The sequence below is a fragment of the Sarcophilus harrisii genome, chromosome 4, assembly GCF_902635505.1.
Source record: "Sarcophilus harrisii chromosome 4, mSarHar1.11, whole genome shotgun sequence".
Classification (NCBI taxonomy): domain Eukaryota; kingdom Metazoa; phylum Chordata; class Mammalia; order Dasyuromorphia; family Dasyuridae; genus Sarcophilus; species Sarcophilus harrisii.
Window position 1 is genome coordinate 108592868 of NC_045429.1, and position 12904 is coordinate 108605771.

General features: G+C 37.4%; 1 protein-coding gene across 6 annotated transcripts in view; it reads left to right on the plus strand.

The window, feature by feature from the left end:
* The window catches only part of RPS6KC1 (ribosomal protein S6 kinase C1), a 208398-nt gene that overhangs the window by 149757 nt on the left and 45737 nt on the right, over positions 1 to 12904 (plus strand). The window contains exon 1 of one of the 6 annotated variants that reach the window (XM_031937358.1): positions 522 to 772. The exons of the other annotated variants lie outside the window; for them this stretch is intronic. The gene's annotated coding sequence lies outside the window, so the exon portion shown is untranslated. Of the gene's footprint in view, positions 1 to 521; positions 773 to 12904 lie in introns of those variants that run through there. 6 annotated transcript variants of the gene reach the window in all.

Here is a 12904-nt window from a genome sequence, read left to right on the forward strand (position 1 = left end):
GCTGGAGCTGCCCCGATACAGCCTGCACTGGGACTATACACCAGACTCCCACAGACTCCTATTCCATTGCCACAGACCCTCTCCACTAACTCTCTGGTGTTCTTGGACCGAGAGGTGCAGAAGCCTCCAGCACAGCTGCTGATTCAGAGGTCCCACCTTACTGACACTGGAGTTGGGCTGGGACTAGGACTGGGGCTGGGTCTGGGGCTGAGGATAGAGCTGGAGCTGGGGCTGGGGCTGCACGGTCACAGCTTGTGCTGGAATTACATGCTAAGCTCCCATTTTGGTTCGACAGCCCTTTTCTGCTGACGAGCTGAGAGTACTGGAAGCTACTAGTACTACCACTGATTCAGAGGTCTAACTGCAGTCTGATCCGCATCCAGGACTGGGTCTGAGGCTGGGGCCGTGCTGGCAGTGCCTGTGCTGAGATTGTGTCCTGGATTCCCACCCTAGTTTCACAGACTTTTTCTGCTGAACTTCTAGGTCCATTTTGGTGTCTCTGGGCTGAGATGTCTGGAAGGCACAGTACTGCTGCTGATTCAGATATCAAGCTGGGGCTGGACCCGGGCTGGTTCTGGGACTGCACTAGCATGGCCTGCACCAGACTGCACATTGGATTTCCATCCTGGTGTCATAGATCTTTGTTGCTGATCCTCTAAAGTTGCCTTCAGCTGGAAAATGTTCTACTCCATCTTTTGGATATTCTGACACTCTAAAATTTCTTTAGAGTCATTATTTAGAGAAATTTAGAGTCGTTTGGGAGAGAAGCTGGGTGAGTTCCTGTCTTTACTCTGCAATCTTGGCTCCGTGCTGCCCCCTCCTCCAATTATAACTTTAACTTAGAAGGACAATTGAATTCCTGAGTTCAACTCAAGGACATAGAAAAGTGACTTAAACAGATATAGAATCAATTGCAATGTGAAATCAATACAACATAATCATTATAGTAGAAATCAATACAGTAGAAACTCAAGGTAATAATAATTTGATCTCATAGATGGTGTGAAGCAGGTATTTTGTAAGTCTCATAAAGTAGGATATAAATGGAAGTTTTTATTTTACAGACTTTCAAAAATATTAATATAAATAATATATATCAATATATATATATATATAAATACAAATACAAACAAAATAAATATAAATATATAAATAATTTTATGTACCCCAAAACTCTAAATTTGGAGAGCAAAACAGGCTCTTCCAAGGAAATATGTCATATCAATCAGAATCAAAACACTAACGGTCTGTTTCAAGGGAAAAGCATTGAGAAATCCTTAAGAGGATACACACATACACATGAATTCAGAAATAAACTCAAGCAATGGAAAACAATTTTGGAATTTTAGGTTACTCACCTTTGTTAGTGGTGAGATGATCATTGTTCCAACAGAAGTGTTGTGATTATATATATATATGTTATGACTAAAGGCCCAATCCCATCTAATAAGTCAAATATTTATTCATTCATTATTTTATTACCAAAAAAAAAAATTGTATCCTATGATACATAAAAAAATAGAAATTCTCAGTTATTTCATCTTAGAGAGGTATTACTTCTTAAACAAGTCATATAAGATTTCATAAAAGAAGGCCATAGAATATAGAGTGGAAGGTCCCTTTAGAAATCATATGTATAGTTCAAACTCTTTATTTTAAGGATGAGGAAACCCAGATTTCATAGATACCAAGAAACATTGCCAGGTTTTCAAAAACAGATTTGAAGGACTCACTGTGGTGCAGTAGGTTGAGTGTTGGGCCAAGAACCAGAAAAACCTGGGGTTGAATCTTGCTTTTGACATTTTTTAATCGTGTGACTCTGAGCAGACCACTTAATACCTTCCATCTCAGTTTCATCATCTTTAAGATAAAAGGGTTGGACTACATCATTTCTTTTAGCATTAAATCTATTTTAAAATTTTAACCTAATGCTCTGTTCATTATTTTATTTTCTGAAGTATTAAAAAAATCATTGATGTTAATTTATAAACCTTTCAGGCAAACACATGCAATTAGCTAAATAATATTGATATTCATTGATGTTTATATTTTACTTTAATATTAACAACTGTCAGCTTAGGTAGTTTGTGGTTTTATATTTAGGTTTAAAGAATATAAAAATGGTTAGGTTGAAATAGCATACAATAAAGATTGCTACCGATAGGCTAAAACTTTATTGTAGCAGACAAAGAGGTGTTTTTTTTTTTGGTTATTTTTCATTTTTAATATATATAATTCCTGTGTGTTTTTTGGAAAGCTATTCTAGCGTTAGGGAAGGTTTACCCTTGATTGCTCCAGTTTTTAGTTAATGAAATTAATTTGAGTTAACAGAAAAATTAAAAACAGAAAAAAAAACCCTTCAAAAACAAAAAGTTAATTTGTCAGGCTATATTAGAGGGAGTTGAAATTAATGATTTAAGTTTTGTTCTGTATTAAAGTATGAAGGTGCCAACTGTGCAGTTGCTAGAGGGTTTTTCCTTTTCCATTTTGTCTTACCAATGAAATCAAGCTCTAGTTCCTGTGCCTATGGAAAAGTTTTAAGTCTTGGATACATTAGGAAATATTTGTTTTTCCATTGTTTTCAGATGAAGACATCTTCAATATAGTTCTTCCTGGAGACTTCAGATTTATTCCTTTTCTTAAAGCATGTGAAATTTACCATGGCTATTAGGAGAAAAGCACTAGTAGAGAAAAGGTAAAGGTGAAGAAACTCATGTTAGCAATGCAGACCAGCATCTTCTCTGTAACTCAGTTTTCCTTTAAGTACTGGGAAGTTACTTGCTCTGGATAGCTAGGATATCAGGTTTAGGATTTGAGGCTTCCTGTCCTCAAGATTCACTGTCTTTAGTTTTCTGCCTCTTTTAGAGGTATTATTAAAAACTTTAGAAGGTTCTTCCAAGAAACTCTCAATGAAACAAACTCTTCAGAGTGGTAGTGTTTTTATTTATTTATTTTAGGTAGGTGATTATTAAACTCTGATATATGATTTTTCTTTATGTTATTATCAAGGCTGGAAATTTCAGAAATAAATACTTTATGAAATAAATTGAAGGTTTTCCTAGGACATACAGTTTGGATAGTAACAGCTATTTTCTTGAGATAACTGAGCATAAATTATCTAGAGTAGTTTTATTGAATTTTCATAGAACTCAACAAATTTTATATCACATTATAGATTTTGCATTTGTAGGAAATTACTAAAGGAAAGCTGGTGCTGTTCTATACTTTCTTGTTTGGGATTCGGCAGGATTTGAATCAGAAGGATTTTTTAATGCTGAGAAAGATAATTACAGGCTTTTAAAAAAGACATCAAATAGTATATTTTGTAATGAGGTTTCCATGTTTATACATAGAAGAAGCTATCAGATTTGATATGTAAAATTTTCATTTATGTTACATTAGTAACAATTATCACAATACCCAACATTTATTTAGTACCTTTAAGATTTAAAAAGTGCTTTACAAATATTCTCATCTGATTCTCACGACATTACTGGAAAATAGGTAATTTTATCCCTATTTTACAGAAAACGCAACTGAGGCTGGGAGAGGTTTAAGTGACTTTCCAAAAGTCATATAGCTAGTGAATTTTTGAGGCAGGATTTGTATTCAGGTCTTTCTGACTCCAGGTCTAGCATTCTATTGATTATATCACCTAGCTGCCTATATTAAGTAATAATATTTATTTGTCAATGCATATAACATCGCAATATTAATTGTAAGCAGACTAAAATCTCATGTTCTTTGATCCACAGTGTCAGAAGAGGTGATAGGCATACTTCTTGTTCCTCATTGTCACTTTTGGGTATTCTCCTCCTTTTTCACTTAGCTACTTTGCCTTCTTTGAGGTTTACATCATTATCCTGCCTCCTAGTCAAGGTGGCTATTTTCATTCTTCCCCCCTTTTTGATGAGTTTTGGACCTGGCCCAATTCCTGTCTTTATACTTAAGAATTTCATCTTATGCGTTGTTAATTCCCTAATTAGCCTTTCTTCTTGGTCATCAAGCTATTTACCTCATACAAGTCTTCATCATCAACCACAAATAGTTTTTTGGATCTAGTTGTCACTCATAAGTATTCTGTATCCATAGTCTGTGACACTGATACTCCTTTATCTGACCATAAACTCCCTTGACTTCAGCTATTCTTTATTTCCACTGCAGTCTCTCATCACTGTACTTCTTCTTGCTTTGTTTGGGCATCACTTCTAATAAGGTTTTATTTTCCTCTGGTCAGAATGTTGACATTTTCGTTAAAAAGTTCAACTTTTCACTGTACTTAACTACCTTAATGCTCTACTTCTGTTTATTTCTTTCCAAACTTAAATCCTGGGTGAGTCCTGACATGTTCCTTCTACTTCCCTGTTTATGTACGTTGGAGCACTGTAAGGGTCCAAAGAGGAACCTCTCTCACAGTGCAACAAGGAAAAGGGTTTGGTGCCTGAGGCCCCTGGATGTGATCTCTGCAGCTAGCAGGGACCGCTCCTTGAGGGGCCACATTGAGAACGCATCGTCAAAGGGAGACGTCTCCTTCTCTTACTGGTTGTGCTTGTGACCTCATAGACCCAATATAAGGAGTGGGACCAGAAGTAGGAGTACAGGATGTGATCGCCTGCAATGAAGGCTTGAGCTGTGTCATTGGGCATGATCACGGGTAAATTTATAGCCTTACCATTATGCTTTCCTGCCTTTCTGTCTCTCCACGGGGATGTAGAACCTTCCCTTGTGGGGCCTGGCAATCCTGAAAGCGCTGCCCCAGGTTGGGCTGCCACTTGTAACCTCCCACCGACATTGCTAATGGCCAGTTGTACCTAATCCCAGACCTTGGGACTTCGGCCTCCTCGAGCAGTGGTTCTTTGTTCATCAGAGCACCTGGATACAGGAGCTTGTGCTCAAGTCTTTATTGTAGGTGATCACATCCTGCTGGTCCCTTCCTGGTCCCCACTCTTTGTCTATGAGGTCACATGCACAGCCAATAAGAGGAGACGTCTCCCGTTGATGATGCATTCTCAGTGCAGCCCCTCAAGAAGCGGTCCTTACTAGTTACAGAGATTACATCCGGAGGCCTCAGGCATCAAAGCCTTTTTACTTACTTGTTGCACTGTGAGAGGTTTCTCTTCAGACTCTTACAAAGCGCTACTGGAGAAAGCCTTTGCCCATGCTCACTGGCTACTCATCCGTTCTCAGTTGGGAGCTCACTGCTGTGTGCCAGTCTTTTTCCCTCCCCAAAGCCTACTACTAACCTTACTTAGCAAGCTGCCAGTACCACCACCAGCAAGGGAATCTCTTATGCATTCACCTAATATTTCACTGAAAAAAATTCAGACTCTTATCATGATATGTCAAATATCAGACTCCCAAATTTTGTACTTTAAATCTTCTCAGGATAACCCTCGATTTTCTTTATTGCCTTTCTTCTTGTCTTGTGTCCTTGATCCTATTCTTACCTGAAGCTTGTCCCTTTGATTATTCCCTATTTGATTTTTTCCTAAAACAAGTGCTCTCTACCCTTTTGGTATCATGGAAGCCCTTTGACAATCTGGTAAATGGATTTCTCAGAATAATGTTCTAAAATATACTCAATGAAATATCTAGGATTACAAAGGAAAATAATTATATTGAAATAATTATCAAAATATTTATTTTAGAATATATATGTTAAAAAAAGTTAAAAGACTTCCAGTTAGGAATGCTTGTCTTAGTATATTCCTTTTTTCTCTTTCCTTTTTCCCCCCCTGTATGCCAACAAAACAGAACAAAGCTACACTCAAACCCTGTATTTCTTTTTTCTTAACTTCCTCTCTGATCCTTGAAGATAGGAGGATTTTGAAGGAACACTTATCTCTTTCCTCACTATTAAAATATGAACATTTTTTTATTTCTTTAATTGTTCAAGTTTATTTATTTTGCTAAATTTTTCTTGTTCCATAGGTTTTATTTCCATAAGACCATAGGCTATGGTCTTTTCATTGGTAATGCTTGACAAGTCCTCTATTCTATTAAAGATCTATTCCACTCCCTTTCCCTTTCAACCCCTTCCCTCTGGGAGTATATAGCATAAATAAGTTTTGTTTATTCATTTATTTTTTTTGGGGGGGGGGGAAACATTATATTCTAAATTTTTTTTCTTTATAAAAGTTATAGCATAGTTTTTCCTTATCCTCATCTTGATTTTTTAGTGGTCTTTCTGGCTACTTTCAAAATTCTTTCTTAATCTGGAAACTCTGGATTTTAGCTGTGATGTTCCTGAGTGTTTTTCAATTTGGAGTTTCTTTTTAGGAGGTCACCAAGGAATTCCTTCTGTCTTGACTTTGTCTTTTGATCTAATAGTAGGTTATAACAATTTTTCTTTTGTGATTTCTTAAAATAATAGCTTCCAAGTTTTTGTTTAATCATGATTTTAATGGTTTTATGATTCTTATATATCCATTGTTCAGTTTTCAAGTTCACTTTTTAAAATAGTAGATATCTCACGTGATTTTTTTTTTTCATTCAGTCTTTTGTCTTTGTTTTAATATTTCTTGTTTTCTTGTGGAATCACTGAATTCTATTTATTGCAGTCTGTTTTTCATAGTCTACTTTTTTGGCAGCGTTTTCTAGGTTATTTAGTCTCTTAAATTTTTTTTTCCTGAAGAGCTCTAATTTCCTCTTCAAAATCTTTTGCTTCATTTTTTCTAGCCACTCTTATAGTTCTTGTGGTTAAACCATTCTTTTCCCTGAGATTCTACTTTGATTTGTTATGAAGTTAACTTTTTTTATGGGTTAACTTCTTGGGCTTCTTTTAATTCGTTGTTTTTATTGCTTATATTCATTGTTGTGTTTTCTTTGCTCCTGTCTCCAGACTCTATTTCTGAATTGAATTTTATGGGAAGACCAGCCTGTTTCCTCCCATACACTTGGATGATATGGGCAGATTTTGTTTGATTTTACCTCTCTTTAGTTTGTATGCTGATGCTAATCTGGTTCCAGTTTGGGTAACCAGAGCTCATGCTTTGCTGCAATCCCCAGTTTCTTCCATTTTTCCTAGTTGTCCAGTGTGAATATTGGAATGCGCTTTTCTCTGTTTTTTTCCTTACCAAATCCCTGGCTAGTAATTGCATCTGTTTCTTGCTGTGGTCCTGATAATTCCTATACTTTCAAAGAACTACAATGATCTCAGGCCCCTGCAGGGTCTGCCAGAATGATATGTCCTTATTTTGAGCTGTCAATAGGCAAGTCAGTAAACATTTAGTAAATGCTTACTAAGTGCTAAACACCATTCTTCTTGCTGGGGATAGAAAGAAAGACGTAAGAATCTTTTCCTTCAGGAGGTTCACAATCTAATTGGAGAAAATAACATATAATGAAGCCGAAAATTTAATAGGGACCTGGGGAGGGTAAGATGAATAGGGCAGTGATGACATCCTGCAGTGAGGTAGGAAATTATCTGAGAAAGTATAAGTTTCAGAGTTGATTTCATCTTTCAGAATGTTGAGTTTCTCAGTGTTCTCAGGCACAAGGACATTTTTTAGAGTTCAAATTGGCTTCTGCATCCCTTATGACACCTCTCTTAGTACCTGTAAGATTCTGAATGTCTTGTGCAATTTTAGACAGGATACAAGTGTTTTTCCCTAATTTTTCCTTTTGTCTTCTTGATACTTGATCTTTTTGGTACCCATCTACATTTTTAAAATCAAATTTTAATTTTTCAATCATTTGAAACATTAATTTGATAATTAAGTTATCAAGAATAATTACAGTGGGGGAGGGGAACTTTATATCAAATAGTCATAGTCAAGAAAAATAAATTCCCATGTTGGTTATTTCCAACTAAATATTAGTATGTTACCTCTTAGTCAAAAAGTGAATAGCATTCTTCATCATGAGTCTTCTTCAATCTCAATTGATCATTTTGGTGAACAGAGTTCTTAAGTCATTATAAAATTGTTCATTTTTATAGTGTTCATATTAAAGTATAAATTATTTACCTGATTCTGCTGATTTCACTTTGCGTCAGTTTATAATGTCTTCCAAGGTTTTTCTTGAAATCATCTCTTTCTTCATTTTACTGGGTCTAGAGGTAGGAACACCCATCTTGCTGTTTTCAAATCTGGCCTTAGTTATTTATTATTTGTGTGACCCCAGGCAAGTCACTTAATCCTGTTTGCCTCGATTTCTTCATCTGGAAAATGAACTGGAGATGGAAATGGCAAAGGACTCTAGTATCTGTCAAGAAAATCCCAATAGAGTGCGTCATGAAGAGTTGGACATGACTGAAACAACTAAACAACAACAAAAGTTGCATTCATAAGCCATAATTTGTTTAGTCATTCCTTAATTGATGGGTACCTCCTTATTTTCCATTCTTTACCCTCACAAAAAAATGCTGATCTACATATTATATATAGACATGTATTTATATGTAGACCTATCTGTCTGCATATATGTATATTTATATGTATGTATATACATGTGTATATTTATGTATGTATATATATATATATGTATATATAAATAGTTCTTTTTCATCTTTGATCACACACACATACCATATGTATAGATATTCTACATAGAATATATATATTTTTATGTATATATATATATATATATATATAGATAGATCTTCTATATCTATATCTATTATCTATCTATCTATCTATCTATATATATCTATATACATCTCATTCTTCTTAAGTTCTTACAATACAGCTTCCAACCTTATTTCCAAATGTATCAGTGATCTTTTAGTTACTAAATCTATTGCCTTCTCTCAATCATTCTCCTTGATCTCTCTGCAGCCTTTGATACCTTTCCTCTCTAGGATTTTGGGACATCACTTTCTCTTGGTTCTTTCTCCTCTAAAGGGAGGTGTGAGATATGGGTTGATAGTCAGCAGGGATGATGAGATCAAGTTGGGGTTTTTTGAGGTTAGGTCATGTATACATTACCTTGGTATATCGTGTGAAGAATTCATTTCAACCTAATTTCTGACAGGCTGCTGCCTAGTTTTCCCCAAGCTTTTGTTAAATAGTTCTTACTAAAGATGAGCTGAAACCTTTGAGTTTGTAAACACTGATTACTTAGTCCATGTGCTTATAATTTGTTCCATCTGGTGCCCCTTTAGGTATTTGCTGGAGTATATGTAGGAGAACTGGGCTTCTCTATGAATATTCACATCAGTATCTGAAATGAAAATTTAGGCACAGGTCCTTTCTATTTTTGACCTTTCCTTTTTGACTGGCTCCTTCTCCATTATCTTCAAATGTGCATAAATCTCCCCCATCCATAAACTTTTCATCTATTAACTTATTCTGTCATTTCCTTTAGGATGGTATAGTCAATAGAATTCCTGGAGTCTGGGATTCAATCCTTTAAACTTTACTTTCTATGTGATGTGGGGCAAATTAATTAACTTTCCTGATTCACGATTTAAAATCAAGGTATTGATTATATGGCTTTAGAGAAACATTCCAGATAATTCTAGATCTGTGCTCTTGTGATCATTTTATATCTCTCCTTTCTTTCATACTGAGATTCCTAGAGATAGATATCTACCCTGGTTTCCTTCAGCGTATCACCTGCAACTTACCTCTCAACCCACTGCATTCTGGCCTCCACTGCCACCATTCAGCTTAAGCTGCTCTCTACAAATGTAGTAATCTTTTCCCCCTGCCCAGTACTCATTCTTCTTGATTTTTCTACAGTGTTTGACTCAACTATAATCTCCTTCTGGTTACTTTTTTCTCTCTGGGTTTTTAGTTCTTTTCTGTCTATCTTAGAACTCCTTTGCAGTTTCATCATCCATCCATCTCTATTCTCCTGTGCATGAGTATACCCTACGGTGCTGTTCTTCTTTCTCTTGTTCTCATTATCTCCCATGGGCTCAACTATCGTCTCTATGCAAATGACTCACAAAGCACACACAAACACACACACACATATAGGTTATATATCTACATAGATCTTTTCTTCTTAAGCTCTTACTAACTTGTTTCTAACCTTATTTCCAAATGTACCAGTGATCTCTTATTTGCTAAATCCATTGGCCTTTTCTCAAATCTCATTTTCCTTGACTTCACTGCAGCCTTTGATACTCTTCTTTACCTTGAAAATCTTTTCCTCTCTAGGGTTTTGGGACACTACTCTCTCTTGTTTCTTTCTCCTCTTACTTATCTGACTTTTACACCTGCTCACAACCTTAGAACAGTGTCTGGCACACTCTCTTACAGAATATTTACTATTATGTGTAATCATAATTAATATAATTAATATAGGAAAGATAGTACCTATATTAAATATAATAGATATATCTACATGGGTATACATGCGTGTGTGTGTGTTGTAATATGCAAAGAGAGAGTGTGTCTAACTACCCCTTATACTTCTCCAACTGGATATCATATACATATCTCAATATCAACAGATCCCAAACAGAATCATCTTTCCCCTTAAACTTGCTCCTTTTCCTAATTGCCCCATTTCTGTAAAGGGTGCCATCATTGTTCCATTCACCTAGTTTGCAAACTTGGAGTTAAAACTTGAAACTTCACTTTTCCTTGTCCCCTAACTTACCAATTTTGTACATTTTACCTATTCATTTCCCCTTGCAGTCTTTCCTTTCTCTGTATTCTGCATTCTGTACTACCCAGCCTAGTTCGTTTATCACCTCTTGCCTAGACTATTGCCATAACCTCCTAATTGATTTCCCTTCCTCTGGCCTCCCCCAAGTCTGGCTTCTAGTCACCACGTTTATATTTGTGAAGCACACATATGACCACATTACACCTTGTAGTGCTTTAGTGCTTTTGAAGTGGGTTGGGGTCCCTTTAAGAAACTGTATTTCCTGTTGATCCGAGATTCCTTCCAGATTCGCAGCCCCTCCTGACTGAGGCATATCTTCCCCAGACAAATTGTCTTTCTGGGATGCCAGAGCCTTTGATTCCATTACAAATCCTGGTCAAAAAGCATCCCTTTGAATTCCAATAGGAGATCCGGGCTGTCCCAGCCCCCACTAGGTCTGACTTGCTTGGGCTGCCCCAACCCCACTGGGTCTGACCTGTTCAATGTCCCAGCCCCCACCAAGACACTCAGTATAATAGCTTCCATCAATGAAGGTCTTTTGCAGATGGACCTTGGCAGTTCCCTTTACTGCCAGGACCTTCTGTCCACTGAGAACTGCATTCTCATTGCAAAACTCCATTTTCTATAGATCTGCCACTATAGAAGTCAGTCTCTTGGTAAACTGATTTCTATCTAACAATATACTTTCATTTTGCAACTAATATTCAGGAATGGGTGAATTCTTTCATTTCTAAAACCTGCAGCTGATTTAAAGGGGATTCTTAACAATTCTCTTATAGCCACTGACCTCTAGACCACCAGGAATCTAGACCACTCAAACAGCAACCTTCTGAAATTGAGCTATGGTCTCTTTTTTTGAACGTCTTTCCAGGAACAGAAATAATGTTTAAAAGATACTTTAAAAAACAAGTCCAGATTATCTCATATATATGTATATATGAAAATTCTCATTGAATTTATTAGAAAGACATGTCATAATTATAGAGTAAGAAATAGGATTTTTGTTTCTACTTGTAGAAATAAGCCACTTAATATCCATTTGTGATTGAAGTCCATATAATCATTTCTCTCCTAAAGCATTTCTACTTCTGTTTTATTTGTTTTACTTTGTAAGCAAATGATATGTCCTTAGGATAAGTAGAACTAAGACTAGCTGCATTTTAAAGATCATAAATATTTTAAGTCTCTTTTTTTTCAGCCTATCTATACAATAAAATAATGATTTTTTTCTTTGTCCCCTTCCTTCCCTCCTTCCTTCCTTCCCTCCTTCCCTCCTTCCTTCCTTCCTTCCCCTTCCCTCCTTCCTTCCTTCCTTCCTTCCCTCCTTCCTCCCTCCTTCCCTCCTTCCTTCCTTCTTCCTTCCTTCCTTCCTTCCTTCTTCCTTCCCTCCTTCCTTCCTTCCCTCCCTCTTCCCTCCTTCCTTCCTTCCTTCCCTCCTTCCCTCCTTCCTTCCCTCCTTCCCTCCTTCCCTCCTTCCCTCCTTCCCTCCTTCCTTCCTTCCTTCCCTCCCTCCCTCCTTCCTTCCTTCCTTCCTTCCCTCCTTCCCTCCTTCCTTCCCTCCTTCCCTCCTTCCTTCCTTCCCTTCCCTCCTTCTCCTTCCTTCCCTCCTTCCCTCCTTCCCTCCTTCCTCCTTCCCTCCTTCCCTCCTTCCCTCCTTCCCTCCTTCCTTCCTTCCTTCCCTCCTTCCCTCCTTCCTTCCCTCCTTCCCTCCTTCCCTCCTTCCTTCCCTCCTTCCCTCCTTCCCTCCTTCCTTCCTTCCTTCCTTCCTTCCCTCCTTCCCTCCTTCCCTCCTTCCCTTCCTTCCTTCCTTCCCTCCTTCCCTCCTTCCTTCCCTTCCTTCCTTCCCTCCCTCCCTCCTTCCTTCCTTCCCTCCTTCCCTCCTTCCCTCCCTCCTTCCTTCCCTCCCTCCTTCCTTCCTTCCTTCCCTCCTTCCCTCCCTCCCTCCCTCCCTCCCTCCCTCCTTCCTTCCTTCCCTCCCTCCCTCCCTCCCTCCTTCCCTTCTTCCCTCCCTTCTGCAGTTGGGTTCAATGACTTAGGAAGTGTTAAATGTTTGAGGCCATATTTGGACTCAGGTCCTCCTGACTCAGGACTGGTGCTTTATCTACTGCACAACTAGCTGTCCCTGATTTTATTTTTCATAATATAATTTGACTAGAATGAGTGCAAGGCACTAGTGTTAGAGTAGGTAGTTGATATTAGCATGGTATATATGTGGTAAACCATTTTGGAATATGGGTATCTGTAACAGTTATAGTAGGAGGAGTTGTTTAAATGTTATAAGGCACTAGGAAGGCAGTGAATTGAGACTTACTACATTTTATGAATAGTTGAGTTTAAAGCAGTA